At 42.3% G+C, this 21144-nt stretch overlaps 1 protein-coding gene across 1 annotated transcript in view; it reads right to left on the reverse strand.

The window, feature by feature from the left end:
* LOC126263502 (uncharacterized) overlaps nt 1-20760 on the reverse strand; it is a 140037-nt gene extending 119277 nt beyond the window's left edge. Inside the window, exon 1 of the mRNA XM_049960595.1 lies at nt 20680-20760. The gene's annotated coding sequence lies outside the window, so the exon portion shown is untranslated. The remainder of the gene's footprint in view (nt 1-20679) is intronic.
* Between the last annotated feature and the right edge of the window lie 384 nt (nt 20761-21144).

The raw sequence follows: 21144 nt of genomic DNA on the forward strand, positions 1-21144 counted from the left end.
TACGCAATTAGGATTCCAAAGGCTTTGCGTTTTCTCAGGGTATCTTCTGTGGCACTCATTTCTCGCAAGTTCTGCTTAAATTCTTCTAACCAAGTGATTTTTACCTTTTTTCGAATTTATTATATTAAGTAGTTTTTATTTGTTAATTTAGTATTGCGCGCTCTGGAGATGTTACCAATGAACTTCATGCGTCTTCTGCTATCAGTGAACTTGTCAATTAGTATGGAGAGGTCTTTAGTTTTTCGTTTAATCCACATGCCATTTATATTAATCGGACAATAAATTTTTCTTACGATTTTGCGCTCTTCCTTTGCAGTTTAATCAAGTCCTGAATGTCCTAGAAATGTTGTTTCTGAGGCATGTAGCACTTCAGGCAACAGAGCTGTCCTGTAATGCCGAAGTTTAGCATAACGGAATATCACTCGCTTATTGTAGCTGTTCCAAGTTGTTATATTTCGCTAGAGCCGTCTAGGACCACGTTAAGTCTTGGTACATTTGACAATGAACTTTGCTTCCTTTGAAGCCCAGAGTTCCTTCATTCCTTATGAGTGGGCTTGCTTACGCTCTCCCGTCCAAAGGGCGCCGCGTCTTAGTTTTGGTTGCTCTTCTGGCTGCAACCCGTTCTTAAGGAATACATACCTGTTGTTGTTGTTGTGGTCTTCAGTCCTGAGACTGGTTTGATGCAGCTCTCCATGCTACTCTATCCTGTGCAAGCTTCTTCATCTCCCAGTACCTACTGCAACCTACATCCCTTTGAATCTGCTTAGTGTATTCAACTCTTGGTCTCCCTCTACGATTTTTACCCTCCACGCTGCCCTCCAATACTAAACTGGCGATCCCTTGATGCCTCAGAACATGTCCTACCAACCGATCCCGTCTTCTGGTCAAGTTGTGCCACAAACTTCTCTTCTCCCCAATCCTATTCAGTACCTCCTCATTAGTTATGTGATCTACCCATCTAATCTTCAGCATTCTTCTGTAGCACCACATTTCGAAACCTTCTATTCTCTTCTTGTCCAAACTAGTTATCGTCCATGTTTCGCTTCCATACATGGCTACACTCCATACAAATACTTTCAGAAATGACTTCCTGACACTTAAATCTATACTCGATGTTAACAAAGTTCTCTTCTTCAGAAACGCTTTCCTTGCCATTGCCAGTCTACATTTTATATCCTCTCTACTTCGACCATCATCAGTTATCTGTCATAGGCAAATTCGAGTTTGATCTGCACGAGTTGGGTGGTCTTTTTTGGTATTTCTAAACCAAGGCACTGTGTTTTTCGGGTTTAATAAAAAAAATGGAAGATGGTTTTGTCAACCTGTTCCCATCCATTCGTTTGAGGTGACAGTAAAATCTTGCACGTCTTACGCGAACTGTATCTGCAATTTATTTGAAAAGGTTACGACCTATCCCATGCTTTATCAAACCAAACCAAACTTCCTTGTTGGATATTTTTTGGTGGATGTCATTCTTGTACTTGGATCCCATGATTGTTCTAATGATTCTGCGCTCTTTTTTCTTCAGGTCTTCGAGGATGCCTTTACTTGCATTTAGGAACAGGATTTCGGTTGCACACTTCAGTACTGGCTTCAGAACCGTTTCATAGTGATGTATTTTAGTGTTCTGTGAAAGGCTTTTTTTGCTATAAATTATTATTATTATTAGTAGTAGTAGTAGCAGCAGCAGCAGCATTAAATACCTTGCAATCTGTATTTCCTAATTAATTAATAACCAAGAGTTCAAGCATTATATAGTCATAGCTCAGAAATTGTTCGCGTCAACACCACTAAGCTCCTTTTATGTAGACTCTTCCCAAAAACCCTGCATAGGGTATCGACAACAGGAGTACACTTGTTTCTGCTTTGCACCGCATTCTTCAAATCTTAGCGTCATGGAAACCCCAGCCGTACAAACTCCAGCTGTACGAAGTGCCTTTGCGTCTAGCATCTCCAGTCCGGAATTGGTTTAGAGATTTCCAGTGACCAGCTCTCCTTGTATCCAGTGTTGGCAACTTTTCTAATGGTGCGATAGAATGGTGTTCCTTCGATTTCATTTACTTCTCCAGTCGGGAATAAGATGCCCCCTAAGTCTGCAGTACATCTAACAAAACTTTACGTGGACTTCGGTCATGTTGAAATAGATAGTTTGGCACTCTCCTTGCAGACTGATAACTCTATTTTAATCGCTGAAGGAACTGTAGCGACCAGGTAATACTTGTTTCTCAGTTGCAAGTGGTCGTAGGCAGCCAATTAACAATCGGGAGCATAGTCGACTTTCTCCGATGTAGTGATTTATACCACACCAGGCCTGCACATTCGCTAGTCAACAAGCGCATTGCTAAAACTGAAGTTGTAGTTCTTATAAGTAATGGTCTGAGTCCCTAAGCTGTACTGATTCATTACCGAGGTACTTTATTTCTACCACTGATATTCAGTTCGGCGTTCAAACAATGTTTCTGGAATGTCGAAACTAGATTTAAAGTAACTCCTAAGTAAGTGGGATTGGCACACTGCTCCAGTACCATATTTCACAATGAAATTGTCAGATACCATGAGGCTTCTCCACGCGATAACAGCGCAAACAATGACTTCGCTTTCTTGATGAGCGTGGTTCAAAATCCCATTTGGCTCTCCTTAGTTATGTTCTTTCTAGATTCCCAGCATTACATAAGACGAATCGTAGGATCGTTTATTTGAAAATGTTACGACATATCCCATGCTTGGCCAAACGAAACCAAAATTCCCTCTGTAACACACCTCAAATTGTCTGCGATGTGAAATCTTATTGACAGTGCCAAAAGAGAGAGTAAATAGTATACAAGTGGAATACGATAGTAAAAGTTGTCATCCGCATATCATTTACAAAAATCAATAGACAACCAACTGCTCCTACAGTTTGACGTGCAGCATCGTAGCTTGCGAGACCAGATGTGAGCTAGAGCCAAATGAATTCCGCACACGGCAGTAACAACTGTTGGTCTTGTACTTCTGCCTTCATCAATAAGGTTTTAAGGCGGGGTTTACACACTCATCTCAGCAAATGGCGACCTAGTTCCCCATTCCGCATCCCAGTTGCAATACACTAACAAATAAAAGATAAATACAAAAAATGGTTCAAATGGCTCTGAGCACTATGGGACTGCGCGGTTCCGGACTGAAGCGCCTAGAACCGCTCGGCCACCACGGCCGGCAAGATAAATACAACCAGAATAAAGTTCACTCAACTCATAGCAGGCCGGCCGCTGTGACTGAGCGGTTCTAGGCGCTTCAGTCTGGAACCGCGCGCCTGCTTCGGTCGCAGGTTCGAATCCTGCCTCGGGCATGGATGTGTGTGATGTCCTTAGGTTGGTTAGGTTTAAGAAGTTTCTAAGTCTAGAGGACTGATGACCTCAGATGGTAAGTCCCATAGTGCTTAGAGTCATTTGAACCATTTGAACTCATAGCCAGATGATGCACATCACTCTTCTACACGGAGGCGATCAGGACACAGAATTGAAATAACAATCAACTCATGGATGCCTGAGAAAGAGAGTAAAAAAAAGAAACAATCTGAAAACTGAATACCTAAAAAAGTTAAAATACGACAACCTGCCGACTTTATGAAGAGCTACACTATAAAAATCAGCAACTGTTTCGATAGTTTATTGTTTCCTCAACAATATTATTATTATCATTAGTGAACATCAGTTTTGATTCAGTTGAGAACTAGAAACAAGAGACGTAATTTTGGCACTGATGCTTTTTAATGCAAAGCTATCACAGAAAAAGGAATCTACTGATCAAGCCATTGTGAGGATAGTTACAGGTAACCAGTGACAGTGAGAAATTACAGTTTGCTTTTCCCGCTAAAACTGAAATTTTGCTGCGGAAGATGGCTATGCAGAGAAACACGCTATAAATTTTTTCTGTCTTGAGTTTGCTCGTAGAGGTTAGCCTCAAACGTTGTGAACAATGTGATCGTTATTTTAGTTCTGTCGCAGATTGTTGACCGCCGTTTTCTCAGATACACTGCACGTCACGACGTTGTGGTTATGTTAGGACATGAGTTTAAATACAGGGCTACAAAACGCGTCGTCTGCCGAAATTCGGTCACTGGTCTTAAGATCAGCTGTCGACAGAGCATCTTCCATTTCCGTCGTACCTCGCGTCACTACCAACATCTCTCCGCGTTACAAATTGACAGCATTTGTGAAGTGACACGACGAGTTTTTGTGTCTTGTATAACCGATCGGATGTGGCAATACTGTAGCAACAAGTGACAGACAGCAAATATCAATTTTAATCGGACTGTAGTATTTTTCATAAGGACTTGAAACAAAAATTGGGAAAGGCGTGAGACAAGGAAGGCAACTACCTCGTCTTTAATTCAATGCTTACATCCAGGATGCTATCGATAAACCACGTTTGCGAAACAGCTTATGCAGAAGACACTGATGTCGTCACGGAGACAAAACAAGCATTAGAGAAGGTCCTCTGCACAATGTAAAGGATCTTCTGTAACCACCGTCGTACGAGAATAAAAAAGAGAAAGACTAAAGTGATGTTATGTAAGACTGAATAAGAATATGGACCTCTAAGAATGATAATTGGAGGTGAGGAATTTGAAGTGATAGAGGAATTTACCTACTTGGGAAGCAGCATTACAAGAAATTGTAGAAGCCAGAAATTCTGAGCAGAATACAACAGACCAAAAATGCACTTAATCTGAGAAACAACCATCAATAACATCAAACTGGAAATTAAAAAAAAAAACGAATCATGAGAGCGTCTGCTTCAAGTGTGACCTTAAACGGGTGTAAAACTTGGACAGTAAGAAAACAATAGGGAAAACGGCTAGGCGCCCTGGTGATGTGGTGCTACAGAAGGATGTTCAGCTGAATAGATTGAGTTACCAATGAAGAGGTGCTGAGAATACAAGAAGCCAGATTCCTCTAAGCACAAGAAAACAGACAGCGACACATTTTAAGATACGATAATATACCTGGAACAGCAGCAGAAGAAGCTATTGAGGGAGGGAATTGCCGCGGACGAGCGAGGATGCCATACATGCAGCAAATTATGAGTGACGTGTGCAGAAACGAAAAAGAAGGCAGACAGAAGTGTGTAAAGGCGCACTGCTGCAAACCAACCTTAGAACTGAACAGTAAAATAGAAAAAGAAGAAGAAAGAAAGAAAAAGAATGTTGAAACAATTTCGTTATCAGTTACATCATAAAACAAGTGCTAAAAATGTGTTTCCATCAGCGAACTACAATGGTAAAAATAAATGTTGTAAATTGCTTAACTTAAGTACTGCACGTTGTGATCGAGAAAAACGTCATGATATCAGTACATTGGTTTGTTTGCAATGCAATTCTAGCGGAACCAGTCCGTGTTTCTATCATGAGTGGGCAGTATGTGCAGTCTATAGCAACCGTGTCACCTGTAAACGATACAGTACTTCTGCTGCGTGTGATTACGAGAGTTTGTTGCTTGATGATAGTTCGGACAACAATAACGTACGGTCAGAGGCTCTGTATAGTCACTCTAATGGAGCAGAGAATAAGACAGGTGGATGTCACAGCGATTGTCGCTGAGTCGAAGTGACGTCTCTATCTCTAGAATCTGGAACGAGTTTCTAGTGATGGGATCAGTTGAGGATCATCATAGAAGTGGCGGCGGAAGAAAAACAACAGGTGTGCTGGACCTATATCTGCGTAGAACAGCAAGCAGAAACCCTCAACATAACGCTACGCGTCTACGGCGACAGTTCCAAACAGCTACAGTATAGCCGTTGTCAATACAAGCGATACGAAATATGCTCCATCAGCAGGGATTACGTGCCAGAAGACCTCTCATAGCTCCTCCTGTAAATATGGTTCGGAGAGGGGCTCGTCTCGCATGGACACGAAATCACTCTCTGTGGACTTGGCAGCAGTGGGACACATCGCTCTTTCCTGATGAGACGCGTATCAATCTCCACCCTGACATCCGTATGGAGAGGCAACGAGGACGATGTTTACACCTTAACTGTATCGTAGGCCATCACCCTTATCAAGGCAGTTCAGTCACGTTTTGGGATGGAATCATACACGGCCGTTGGACAACCCCTGAGCCAAAACATGGTACGGTATCTGGTGTCGAGTATCGGGACGACATCCTTGCATGCATTTAGACTCCATTTAGTGCGCATATTGGAGCGGGATTCACGCTGACGGCCGATAGCTCACGCCACCATCGTCACAATCTCATGAACACCTTCCTACTAAGCATATGAACAGTCGGACGAAATGATCCCAATATTCCATATCTCATGTGCATTTAGAATGCATGGACCATGCTAAAACGAGCGGTTTTCAATCATCCTGTCACACCGGAGATCTTACAAGACATTATCGAGGTCGCTGTGGATCAAAGGGACAATATCACATAGGCTTATCTAGACAGTTTGGTAAGGTATTTGCCTAACCCCATTCAAAAGCGTATACAGTTACGAGGAGGGCCAGTTGGTGCATAATGAATCTGTTACGCAAAATGCCAGTGAGAAGAAACTGCAATGTTTGCAGTGAAATCTTTTGTAAGGTTTTGTTTCTGTTTTTTGTTTACGATTATCAAGTGGAAATAAGTTTATCTTCTTTACTTTTGTTTTCTTATGACTATACCTGACAGAACAAAATCAGTTTTGTTTCCTGTTATGTCTAGTATTAACAATTAAGCATAATTCATCATTTATTTTGACCAGTGTATTATACAAGCGCAGGCAATAAGTCTAAAAATAGCTATAAATAAATAAATGTTTCGTTGATATACAGTCTTTTTGGTTTTCGAAAACTTATTCCTTTTTCTCGGCACTCCACTGCATTATAGATCTAGTAAATACCACGTTTCATCACTCGCCTGCGTAATCTCCGCCTGTCACGGAGCCTCAGCATTAATTGCTCGCAGTTCGCTTGTAAACGACCATCTTCATAAATGCTCATCCAGAGCTGACAATTATCATGCAATTTTCCCTCATTACACGACTGGGAAGAGATGTACTAGCACACAGTATGTTCTTCTGTACTACTACATTTCATTTCAAAAGCTTACTTTCTCTTCCTGCCTGTACTGTTTATCGCCCACTTCTGTACGTTCCGAAAATATTTGTAATCATTTGTAACACACTTCTCTTTTCCCAGAAATTATTTTCTTGTTATTGCCATAAAGCATTTGATATCCTCTTTAACTTGCTGACGTCAGTTATTTTGATGAAAAGCAGAAGAACCTTGTGTACTACTTTCAGCCCTTGATTTCATAATCTAATTCCATCGTCGATTGACAATTCGATTACGCTCCAACTTGTTCTAGTTTTATTTCTGCCCATCTTTTCAAGACACTATCCATTTCCCTCATCTGTTCTTCGAAGTTCTTTACCATCTCTGGGATAATCACAATGTTCTCGGTGGATCATGCTTTTTTATTTTCATTTCTTCCCCCTGAACTTTAATTTCCTTTCAAAATGTCTTCTTTGTTTCCTTTGCTGCTTGTTCAATGTGCAGATTGAATACATTGGAGGTAAGATACAACCTTGTCTGTCTCCCATCTCGATCGCTTTCACGTCCTTCGTCTCTTAGCACTGCAGTATGGTTTCTGTACAAGTTTCAAATAACGTTTCGTTCCCTGTTTTTCATTCCTGATGAAACCACAATTTCTAATAATATTCCAGTCACACAATGTCAAAAGCTTTTCCTACATTTACAAATGTTTTACGTGTGATTTTGCCTTTGTTCGGTTACTCTACTAACACGAGCTGCAGGATCAATATACGAGGGACGTTCAATAAGTAATGCCCCACATTTTTAAAAGGCCATTAATATACATAGACAAACGTCCTCGTTGGTGCTTCACATTTGGTGTATGTTCTGTGCACCGGTGAAGTTTCGAACGGTTCTGGCATGTGGCAGAGCCGTAGTACAGCATCAAAATGGCTTCTACGTATGACTCACGTTACAAGCAGCGTGTTGCTATTGAATTCTTGTGTGCACAAAAAGAAACCATGGTCAACATCCATATAAGTTTGGGTGCAGTGTATGGCGATGCTGCAGTTGATATGAGTACAATTGGGCAGTGGGTAAAGAAAGTTATGGCTTCAGGAAACGCAGGAACAGAGCTCCATGTTTAGCCACTGATTCAGGCATGATAAATCGTGCATCCACCGTTATTCGTGTCGACCGGCGCATCTCAACTCGACAATTGGCTCTACAGTTGTCGGTCAGCATTGCGTGTGCGTCTGCAATGATAGAGACTCTCGGATATTCAAAGAGGTGCTCACGATGGGCTCCCACCAATGATCACAGTGGATCACAAGGTTCAAAGAAAAGCCATTTCATCTGAATTGTTGAAGCGTTTTGAGACCGACGGAGGGGCCTTTCTGTGACGGATCGTTACGGGGGACGAAAGCTGGACGCACCACTTCGCAACGGAAACAAAAAGGTAGTCCATGGAGTGCCATTATCCTCTTTCACCACAAAGGAAGAAATTCAAGACAACCCCCTCTGCCGGAAAAGTCATGGTGACAGTCTTCTGGGATTGTGATGATGGCGTCATTCTCGTGGATGCGATGCCAGGAGGGTCAACCAGCAATTCAGAGGCATACGTGAAGACTCTGAATAAACTCAAGAACCGTTTCCGAAATGTTCAATCGGACAAGAATCCAGCAGAAATCCTGCTCCAACACAATAATGCACGCCCACACACAAATCTGAGAACCTGGGAACACATCGCCAAATTGGGTTCGACATCACTGCCTCATCCACCCTACGGTCCAGACCTGGCACCCACGGACTTCCATCTCTTTGGGCTGCTTAAAGTTTCTCTACGGGGAACACACTTTGAAGATGACGAGAGTGTCAGCCATGCAGTGAAAACATGGCTACCCGTACAACAGGACAAGAGCTTTTACCAGCATGCTCTTCCACAACGTTGGCGGACGGCCAAAGAACAATGGAGACTACGAAGTAAAATAAGACATGTACAAGACATAATGATGTATATTGTCTCCAAATTCTGACTCTTAACAATAAATACGTTCTCAAAAAAAATTTGGGGCCTTACTTATTGAACGACCCTCGGACTTACGCATTCCTACATATCTCCTGTAGATAATTCGTGTAAGTATTTTTATTTTATGCGCCGCAAACGATATACACTGAAGAGCCAAAGAAACTGGTACATCTGCCTAATATCGTGTAGGGGTCCCGCGAGCACGCAGAAGTGCGCAACTCGGCGTGGCATGGACTCGACTAATGTCTGAAGTAGTGCTTTAGGGAATTGACACATGAGTCCTGCAGGGCTGTCCTTAAATCCGTAAGAGTACGAGGGGTAGAGATCTCTTCTGAACAGCTGGTTGCAAGAGTTTCCAGATACGCTCAATAATGTTCATGTGTGAGGAGTTTGCTGGCCAGTGGAAGTGTTTAAACATAGAAGAGTGTTCCTGGAGTCACTCTGTAGAAATTCTGGACGTGTGGGGAATCGCGCTGTTCTTCTGGAATTGCCCACATCCGTCGGAATGCACAGTGGACATGAATGGATGCAGGTGATCAGACAGGATGATTAAGTACGTGCCACCTGTCAACAGTCGTATCTAGAAGTATCAGGGGTCCCATATCACTCTAACTGTACACGCCCCACACCATTAGAGAGCCTCCACCCGCTTGAACAGTACCTGCTGAGATGCAGGGTCCATGGACTCATGAGTTTGTCTCCATACCCGTACACGTCCATCTGCCGGACGCAATTTGAAACGAGACTTGTCCGACCACGCAACATGTTTCCAACCATCAACAGTCCAATGTCGGTGTTGACAGGCCCAGGCAAGGCGTAAAGCTTTATGTCATGCAGTCATCAATGGTATACGAGTGGGCCTTCGGCTCCAAAAGCCCATGCCGATGATTTTTCGTTGAATGGTTCGCACACTGACACATGTTGATGGCCCAGCACTGAAATCTGCAGCAATCTGCGCAAGGGTTGCACTTCTGTCACGTTAAACGTTTCTCTTCAGTCGTAATTGGTCCCGTTCTTGTAGGATCTTTTTCCGGCCGCAGTGACGTCAGAGATTTGATGTTTTACCCTATTCCTGATATTCACGGTACACCCGTGAAATGGTCGTACGGGAAAATCGCTACCTCGGAGATGCTGTGTCCCATCGCCCGTGCGCCGACGATAACACCACGTCAAACTCACTTAAATCTTGATAACCTGCCATTGTAACGGCAGTAACCGATCTAACAACTGCGCCAGATACTTGCTATCATATAGGCGTTGCCGACCGCAGCACCGTATTCTGCCTATTTATATATCTTTGTATTTGAATATGCATGCCTATACCAGTTTCTTTGGCACTTCAGTGTAGAATAGTCAGTTTAAAAAAATGCGATCAACCCCCCCTTCTCCTCCCGCATCTGTATCTAACATAAAATTTCACTAATTTACACTATCGCGCGCGCCCACACACACACACACACACACACACACACACACACACACAAAGTTGTTTCACAGGTTAGCAACACTCACAACGTGAACTAAAACAAACGAACAGATATAAACACTGTTTTCGTGCAGACTGAGCAACAGTTTACAAAAATGAAGTGTAAATAATGCAGCGCAAGAGTACGGTACTGCAGAATGGTAAAAACTGCAAAGTGCATATGTGAATCGAAGTCTTTCGACGTCAACCCCTGCGAGCAAGGACGGAAGAAGCAGAATAAGCAAAGAAAACCCATAAGTAATTTGCACGCCAACTTTACAAACAAAACACTGTTTTTGAAATAAAAGAACAAAAAATGTACAAACGTATGTATATAATTTGCAGAATAACCACGGAAGATGCTTTATAAACGAGAGCGAATTGCATCTGGTGTAATTATCTTTAATTAAACTACAGTAAGCTCAAGACGGATGACCAATATTAACAGATTTTAACAGCTGCTGCGTAAGATGGTCATGCAAACAAACGCATTATGAGGTAGAATAGTTTCGTCATGGCTGGTTCTCCCATGGATCAGAATAATTACGGTGTAATCTATCGTAAAATGCACTGTAGAGATCTTCTTGGTGTTCTTTTGTGAATACAGTGGTGTTCATAAGGTGTGTGCCTGACTCTCCGCCGTAGGTTTTGGCTTTCAACAATTCTCTCCTCCCCTTCCCTCTCCCCGATACAAAAACCCTAATGAAATATGGTCCGGGGCACCGTGATGACTAATGAACGCACCAGCTGCGAGTAACTAATCATTCGGAGAATGGCATACTGTCTCATGGTTAGAATGTGTTCGATCATGACATCGTCATAAGTCAATCTGTCTCTCAGCACCACCAATCTCCACCACGAAACGTGGAGTCATATTTAACGGGATTTGTTCCACACGTTCCTTGTACGACAATTTATGTAACACGGTGGATCATCTAACTGTCGTTGCATCCCACGACCAAATAAACTCACCGGACAAAAACTTAATCATGCCTGTGCGCGCACACAGATTAATAGTTGAGCCTTTACAGATGGCGCAGCGATCGAGTAACGTTATCTACGTGGACATACGAGGTAGCAGCGATCAGTGAGACATTTATGTTTCAAGCGAACATTGTACGTAAACACGGGTAAACGTAAGGCTATGACAGTGGCAAAAAGGGGTAATCGTGTTTGGCCGTGCCCATGGCCATACGCTGTGTGAAGTTGCTGGATTTGTTTGAGTTTCGCAGCGTACTGCTCAACTATTGCCGAAGTTACCGCTTTTCTATTATGCCGTCCGTATACACCTCTGCACGGCCCTCCTGTTGGCTTTCTTTCTGCCTCTTCATGACACTGCTCCTGCTGTAGCTTGTGTGTGGACACACGTATTGTGCATGCGTGCAGCGGAGACAACGATGTTCGCAGGATACGAGGTTGCGCTCAAAAATTAAATTGATTAACATTTAATAAAAAACGGAATCAAGTCATAGCTGAAGGCTATTTAGTCTACGTCTTAATCAGTTTCCTACAGAGCTTTAGGCTCATTATGAAAATCATTCAAACAATTCATTATTACGTTGAATTATCGAGCTGAAGGCTCGTTAAAAGACCATCATTATTATTTCAAAATGAGAATGTCTATGGCTCTTGCTGTGTAACAAGCTTTCAAAATTCTCTGCTTAGCGTCGGATTTTCGTAGAACAATTCCAGCCTAAGTATGCCACGAATAATAATCCAAATTACTCCACAACCTCACATCCATGTTTCAAAATTCTTCGAGTCCCAGACGTCCAGCCCAACACATGTCCGAGTCGCAGAAGAGCAGTCCTACACAGACGTATTGACTTACATACGCGAAAAGCCGCCAACGTGCAATCGCGTGATCCGCAGATGTGGAGAACCACAGGTATTCGCCGACGAACCATTGAGCCTGCACCAAGTCCCGTCGGGTTTGAAAGCGATTTTGATCCCAACTCGTGAAACTCGTCTCACTTCCCTTTGTCAGGATCTTTGTCTGACCACAATCCTGACGATGTGTTTCGTGGCCACGTATTTTACACCATTGCTTTCTGTATTATTCGAGGTATCTATGATTTACTGTAGACAAGAATTATCGAAGAGCAGAGTGATTTTCCTCTTTTGACGCATAGCATACCCCAGACTAGATAAAGGGGGGGGGGGGGGGACAAAACTGCATGGAGCTACTGTCTAGTGCTCCATCGACGACAACTATCCCTGCTCGAATGAAATTGTTCAAATAAATAATATTTTGCACTGCCTTGGCTCCTGCAAATTGTTTAAATAAATAAATACACAATATCTCAGAAACTGTTTGAACAACATTCCATACACTGCAATCGTTTTGATCTGATATTTCCTGTCAATAGGAGGAGAGGAGTTAGACTGTACCAGTATTCTGGGTCGGCCATCTTGGATTGTGATGTCATGATTAGACTGCTTCACTATTCCACAGATGATATGCAAATTGAATTTCTATAAACAAACAATATATTATTAATAATTCATCAGCAATACAATGTAATTAGTACCAGTCTCTTCCCACACACCCCTCTATATCCACTCTGGGCTAAGCGTCAAAACAGGAAAATCACTCTGCTCTTCGACAGTTCTTGTCTACACTAAATCATGGATGCCGCAACTACACAAAGCAGTGGTGAACACACGTCGCCACGAAACACATCGTCAGAATTGTGGTCGGACAAACATCCTGACTGAGAGGGGCCGGAGGCGAGTTTCACGGCTAGCGATCAAAATCGCTTCCAAACCCGACAGGAATAGTTGCTGGCTGGGAACGAAAGTCCATCCCCACCTATTAGCGAGAGAACATTGCGACGGGAAATACATGCAATGAATATTCGGTGTCGGTCACCTCACAAGACGTCATTGCTCACAAAGGCACACAAAGAAAAAAAAAATAGCAAAGTTCTTCGGGCTGGAAGAATGTGTGACTGGTTTTCTGAATACTCCCCCAAAATCACCTGACTTGAACCCCATAGGAAAACTGTGGGACATGTTGGAACAGCAGCCAATATGAGTGAGCGTCCCTGCAATTTGGTGAAACTGCGCGATAAAATCCTCAGCGAGTGGCTTAACCTGGATGCGACGTTCCTGCTTATACTTGCAGACTCACATTCTGGCCGAATCCAGGTGGTTTTCGAGTCCAGGGGAGAAATTACACGGTATTAAATTATGCGCGTAATGATTTCTCTGGGTGACTAATTTTTTGTCCGGTGAGCTTAGATGTGAATGAAAAGCGAGCCTGAAAGAGATGTCCGAAGTCCCCCAGTCTTAGAGGTCGGTGGACGTAGGGACTATTAATAGGAAGCTATGTCATTTATTTCTGTGCAGTGAATAATCCTAAGTCGCCTTTAATAATGTTACAACACAACTCTATACTTTAACTCCATGGAGCGAACATACTATTCAAATTGAAAGTAACTGTACGAAATCGACGAGTATTTCCACTCTTATGTTTTCAGATCCTACATAATCTAGTCACACATACGTCGCGGGCACGATACAGGAACACCGCTCAATTTCAACAGTATCTCCCGCTGGACGTCCACTTAGTATGTGAGACTGCACGCCTTCCGGTGAATTCGGCGGGAAAGTGAACGACACAACAGAGGAGAGGTAAATTATTGTGCCCAATAGGGAGGCGGCTCTCTTTCGGAAATTAGGAGAGGCAATGGAAGATGCAGGGCACCAGGATACAGCGTCGTCAACCAGCGATGCGGGGGGCCTGTTGGCAAAGCTAAGTTCTTGAGAACAAAGGTATACGGTAAGCTTTGTAGAAAAGTGTCCGGTACTGCTTTTTTTGAAATTGCTACGAAACTGATGGATTACAACAAGTTACCGGTGTCGTCCAGGTTTGTCCAGAAGACACTTAAACGCGGGGGTATAAGAAATAATTTACCATGAAAGAAGTCTTACACATGTAAGACGAAATGGGACAAAACACTGAGTTTATCAACTAAAATGTGAGTACAAATATGATTCTTCTGGGAATAAGTTTAATTAATACAATCGAGTAAAGCTACTGTGTTTGATAATAATAGCAACAGTTTGTTACGGAAACCATCACACGCAGAGTACCATGAAAACATATAGGGTTCAAAACAGCAAAGCTTGAAGGTGACAGTATGGGGATCCATGTCGGCCTCCAGTGAACAGAAATTAGTCTCACAGACATACATTTCTTGCATCCAATCCATGAATTTACTACAAGAGATGATTAAAAGTATGTACCGCATTATATAATATAATCTTCATTACAACACAGTCATGGAAAACCAGTATGGTAAAGGATTGAATTTGAAAGGGGCTGCTATTTGTTTTTTATTCTTATCAATGATCAAAAGGAGGCCTGATGTCTTCTGTAGGGCCCGGATTTCTGAAAACCGATCGTGCAGCGGAAAACGCTAGAACACAAAGGTCAGGTAATAAGAAATCATAAGCGTCCCAACATTACTAATTCAGATCAGATAACTGAATTAAATGAATTTTCCCATCATTTAATTTAAATATAACAAATGACAGGACTTAGATTTGGTAGTAACTTGAGGGTAATGATCATCGACTGAACTACCTATAGCGTAAATTTATTATCTCATTAATCATCATTAATACAATGAACTAACAGGGATACAATTAATTGTTATTTTAGTGAGGCACCCGTAGGAAGCTTGGCACAAGATAGTTCTCTCATGGACTCGGTAAGTGCTTTCAATCTGTTACACAAAATTTGACACCTGTGCCCATAACCTGAATCCACAGAGCATAATTTATACAATAGAGGTAACCTAAAGGATTAGGTCCGGGCTGGTGATACGTCGAGAAACTGTGATTTGAGTTGAAACAAATAATCGATTAAGTTGGATACAAATATATACATACCAGACTCACATTTTGCTATACAGATGATATCTGAAAGCTAATTAAGAAACAGTGCCTATTGCACAACAGATACAAAATAAAGCGTAGAGAAACGGCCAGGTAGACGTGAATTGAAACACATTCAATTGAAGACAGAATAGAGTAGCATGGAGAGCAGACCCAAAACAGTCTTTCGATGTAAGACCACAACAACAACAGCAGTAATGCTGTAAATGAACGGACAGTATGCCGATCGATCTATCAATTTCGGTCAACAACATGACTAAGATCCTTGAAGGTGGAGTGTTCTGTGGCTCATTAGCCCAGTTTTCTACCTCTTCTAGAATTTGCAATAGTGGACAATTTGGATGCCCAAGTTCCCAACATGGTAGAGTTCATGATAAAATGGCTGAGCAACCAATGTAGCCTCGTCTAGAAACGTGTTTCTTCAAGCTCTCAGAAACGACAAATTCTGTTCTTTTTTTTTTCCTTCTTCAGAGAAGAAACATTTGACGAAATCTTTATATAAAATAACAATTGAAGGGGTATGCTGGAGAAAGCGGCAATTCAATAGATCATATATTGTGTGACTGCATGTTATATGCTTGGTTATATGGAGTACAAAAAGTGGTGCAGAGAAAAAAAATGCCACCTTCTATTTTTTTATGGAAAACTACTGTTTGGTGTTTTCTCTTTATTTTGATGAATATTTCGTTGATTTTATATGACTGTAAGTATTTTTAATTTATTTTGAAATAATTTACTGCACAAACAATTTCTCAGGTTCCATGAGCACTCGTTCAGTTATAAAATATCTCGGGAACTCTAGAAGGTGGTGATTTATGTTGGCTTTTAGTAAACATACAGCTGCATAGGTTGGCTATGTTGGCTGCTGTAATATAACTTCCAGTTTGTGGTATGATGCATGGTATCGTCTATGTTTCGTAAGGCGCATTCCATGTTTCATTGCATATATTTGGACTTCTGCTCATTGAGCTGTGTTTTTCTCTGACTCCTCCAAAGGGAATATCTAAGAAGAGAAGAAATAAGGAAAATACACTCATGCTCATAAATTAAGGATAATGCTGATACCTGGTGAAACAATGCTCTGGTGGGCGGTTTGCAGGTTTAAATCACTTCATGGTATGACCACGCGGTGCAGTTGACCTGTGGTCGTCGCGCGGTGGCGCTGACAGCAGTCCACATATGCAGAGGTGTGTTGGTGCATGTCAGAGTACGGTGCAGCGAGTAGGTGTGCAGACGTTTTCAGACGTGCTAAAGGTGACTGTGTGTTGAAAATGGCTCAACGAACACATATTGACGACATTATGAAGGGTAGAATACTAGGGCGACTGGAGGCTGGTCAAACACAGCAGGTCGTAGCATGAGCCCTCCGTGTACCACAAAGTGTGATCTCAAGATTATGGCAACGATTCCAGCAGACAGGAAACGTGTCCAGGAGCTACAGTAAGAGACGTCCACAGCGTACAAAACCACAAGAATACCGGTATCTCACCATCAGTGCCCGTAGATGGCCACGGAGTACTGCAGGTAGCCTTGCTCGGGACCTTACTGCAGCCACTGGAACAGTTGTCTCCAGACACACTGTCTACAGACCACTGAACAGACATGATTTATTCGCTCAGAGATCTGCAAGGCGTATTCCAATGACCCCTGGTCACAGAAAAAGCCCGTAAAGCCTGGTGTCAAGAACACACTACATGGTCACTGGAACAATGGTCCCCGATTATGTTCACAGACGAGTCCAGCTACAGACTGAACAGTGATTCTCGCCGGGTTTTCTTCTGGCGTGAACCACGAACCAGATGCCAACCCTTTAATGTCCTTGAAAGGAACCTGTATGATGGTCGTGGTTTGATGGTGTGTGACGGGATTATGATTGGTGCAAGTACACCCTTGCATGTCTTTGACAGAGGAACTGTAACTCGTCAGGTGTATAGGGACATCATTTTGCACCAGTGTGTCCGCCTTTTCAGGGGTGCAGTGGGGCCCACCTTCTTCCTGGTGGATGATAACGCACGGCCCCACCGAGCTGCCATCATGGAGGAGCACCTTGAAACAGAAGATATCAGGCGAATGGAGTGGCCTGCCTGTTCTCCAGACCTAAACCCCATCGAGCACCTCTGGGATGTTCTGTCAGCATATCGCTGCACGACTTCAAACCCCTACGACAGTTCAGGAGCTCCAACAGGCACTGGTGCAAGAATGGGAGGATATAGCCCAGCAGCTGCTCGACCATCTGATCCAGAGTATGATAACCCATTGTGCGGCCTTTGTACGTGTGCATGGTGATCATATACTATACTGATGTCATGCGCAGGAAACAATGGCGTTTTGTAGCACATGTGTTTCGGGACGGTTTTCTCAACTTATCACCAATACCGTGGACTTAGAGATCTGTGTCGTGTGTATTCCCTATGTGGCTATGCGATTAGCGCCAGTTCTGTGTAGTGCCACGTTGTGTGGCACCACATTCTGCAATTATCCTTAATTTATGAGCATGAATGTATACTCTACAGAACATGTCCTGTTGGAAGCAGCACTGAACAAACTTCTTCTCCACCAAGTGCCTCCATGATGAAGTTTGTGTACAATGAAACCATTTCCAGTAATATCAGTTTAATTAAAGTTTTAAGTACACTAAAAACAATGTTTAATCAAATTATATGCTGTAATTTCTGTGACTGGGAGGTAATAAATGCTGACAGTGCTTCTAAAATAAATGGTTTAGTTCTTAGTTTGGAAGTCTCTTGTTTGAGTCATGAGGGTAACAGAGAATTTTGGACATATGAACAATGTAAAAACAAAAACCCTTCTAAGACGAACGTCATGTTTCTAAGGGCTGATATGCGTTAGCAAAGGCCCTGGGACTGGAAAAACTGCGTGCTCTTACGAATCTGTCATGGCCCCTACTACACAGATGTTTTAGGGGAAACAGTAAAAGTAATTGCAGACTAATCAATGAAGCTGCAACGGTGGAAGCAGTTGAAGAAAACGGTGGTAGCAACGACATTTGCATAGCATTTGACGAATCATGGCACAAATAGTGCCACTAAAATTTCTTGTGGAGTTGCCTTAAGTAGTGATAATGGGGACGTGTTTGATGTAGTATTATTGTCAAAACATTGTCACGGATGCACAAAAGAAGCAATTTCATGAACATGACTGTCAGAAGACATGAGGGATTCAATGGAGGAATGGAAATTCCTCAGCTGTGAAGTTCTTTCAGCACTCACGAGAACAGCGTGGGGTTCATTATGCTAAATTCACTGGTGATGGTGATTCCAGTTCATTCAAATCAGTAATTGGTAGTAGGCCCCGATGACCTAACACCGCAGAAGTTAGGTGTCTGCTATATGCAGAAACGAATGAGGACCCGACTGTGTAAAACCAGACAGAATTTTTCTAGCAAAAACATTGATGTCGAGAGTGTTAGAGGACGTTTGACTGACAAAACAATCACCTAAGTGAATACCACAGCCATACGATTAGAAAGAACACAAACAACCTAGAAGAAGTGAGAAAAGCAGCATGGTAAAGTTTCCCACAAGATGTCAAGTGACGGGAAGCCACTCTCACATAACTTGTGTTCAACTGACTGGTATCAGTACCGCAAAACTGAGGCAACAGGAACCGGATACACCCATAGAAACACTAACCCTGAAGCTGTTGGAGCAGTAATAAAGCCAGTACAGAGTTCTAGAACATCCAGATCTTCTGAAGAAATGCCTCACTGGAAACACTCAAAATGTAAAGAGTCCTTCAACAATGTTATATGGACCAGGGTGCCGAAAGACATATTTGTAGGCTTCAAAACACTGAAGACTGGGGTCAATTATGCTGTGATGACCTTCAATAATGGAAATGCAGGCAGAGTAAAGTCCTGAAGCAATTTTGAATCAAGTCTGGCCATAACACAGAAGCAGTCCTACGAGAACTCGGTAGACAGCGAGTCTCCGAGGCAGAAATTGTGTCCAAAATACAACACAAGCTGCGAGATCTCACAGACGGAGAAACAGACTGCATCTGGTTGATCATCAAGAAGATAAAGATTACAAGGTTCTACAGTTTTAGACTGTCTCTTCATTCGATAGTGAGCTTTCCTTTACTCCAAGTTTCAAGGGCGAGTTATTAAAAACTACTTGTTTTTGCAAATGTTTCCCATTTTATCAGAAACTATTGAAACTGTAGATATAAAATTTTTACCTCTTTTTGACAGCGGTATTATGTTTATGTGGATCTCAAAATCTGATGATAAAATTTTTTTTTAAATTACATAAAATTTTAAGACTTTCATTAAAAAATTAATATCTTGATTCCTAACAAAGTTAGATACTTGATGGCCAATCAGTAGATGTATATGGTGTGACTGAATCCTGGCAAAGTTTTCTTTTATTACCTTGGATACTTGCTGTAAGTGTTCTTTCTAGCTGTACCTCGAAAACTACTTGTTGCGAGAACTTCGCACGTTCGGAAAGACAACTGATATCATCAGGCTAATCCTTACTGAACTGCGGGTAACATTTTCTCTTGCCGACGCCTTCAATCCATTATGGTTTAATAACGAAAGGCACACATCACCGAAGGAAAATAATCGTTACCGGTGAGTGCCATAGATATAATTTGCTATTGGTTCTCAACAATTTGTGGTACGATGAAATATGAGAAATACTGGACTGTCTGCCATAGAATGAATAAAAAACTGTACTTTAACGAGCTAGAACGATCGACAAAAAGCTTTGACGCTCTACGATAACTCGAAATCCCATATGATCAGAGCAACAGTGCAAAAACAGTGTTACTGACCTTCTCATGGTAACTGCTAGAACTTTTTCGAAGTTGTAGTGATTAAGAGTAAGTTCCCCAATAAAGTAGCTGTAAAATGTACCGTATCCTATTTCTGTTTCTATACCATCAGATATCGAGATTCCAAGTGAATGCTGTCAACGCACTAGTATCTAAATGGGAGAAACGTAAAATTCGAACGATCCCTATTTCGGCCAACGAAACTTGTATTCAGTGAAATTTCTGGTCTTTACTGTTTCACTGCCGAATCTAAAACGTCAAAGGCAACTATGTAATATAATTCATCTGTCTAATATAGTTCAACGATTAACTCATACAGTATCCGTGATACATGACATTTTCGAAACGCAATAATGGTTTGGACATTCAACAATCATTATATAATGGCGCACGGACAAAATATTTAAGTAACCAGTTGCGACATTAGAAGCTGCATTTACCTGTTGTCTTCTGCAGTAGGAAGAAATTTATACCTGAACAACTTACCTGCGAATACGGAAGGTATTTCGAAAGCATGGTGGAGTCGTCAGCTTCGAACAGACGAGCGGGCTTCCTGTGACCAACTGTTGCGCGCGGTCCACCTGCCTTTCAGTGATAAGCGTCGACAACGCCACTGGGAAATCGGTGGCCAGCAACTGAACCACGTCGCCGAAACGCACCCATTCCGCAGCGGGCGCTAGTTCCACCTAGCGGATTAAACGAAAACTCGCTGACATCGTCACACTGCGCGGAAGAAAGCAAATGATACAAGCTATCTTTCTCAGCTTTCCGCTACACGAGCGGAGATTCTCTTGTTGTGTCATACAGATATGATTACAACACTCGCTCAGTGACAGATTCTTTTCTGCCATGTACTCATCACTGACTACGCGAGTTAGTGCGTAGTGCGACAGCTCAGATTTCTGTGATGTAAGTAAAGTAAGAATTTCGTCTTCGATCCGCAGTGCTGGA

This window comes from Schistocerca nitens, chromosome 6 (genome assembly GCF_023898315.1).
Source record: "Schistocerca nitens isolate TAMUIC-IGC-003100 chromosome 6, iqSchNite1.1, whole genome shotgun sequence".
In the NCBI taxonomy this organism is placed as follows: Eukaryota; Metazoa; Arthropoda; class Insecta; order Orthoptera; family Acrididae; genus Schistocerca; species Schistocerca nitens.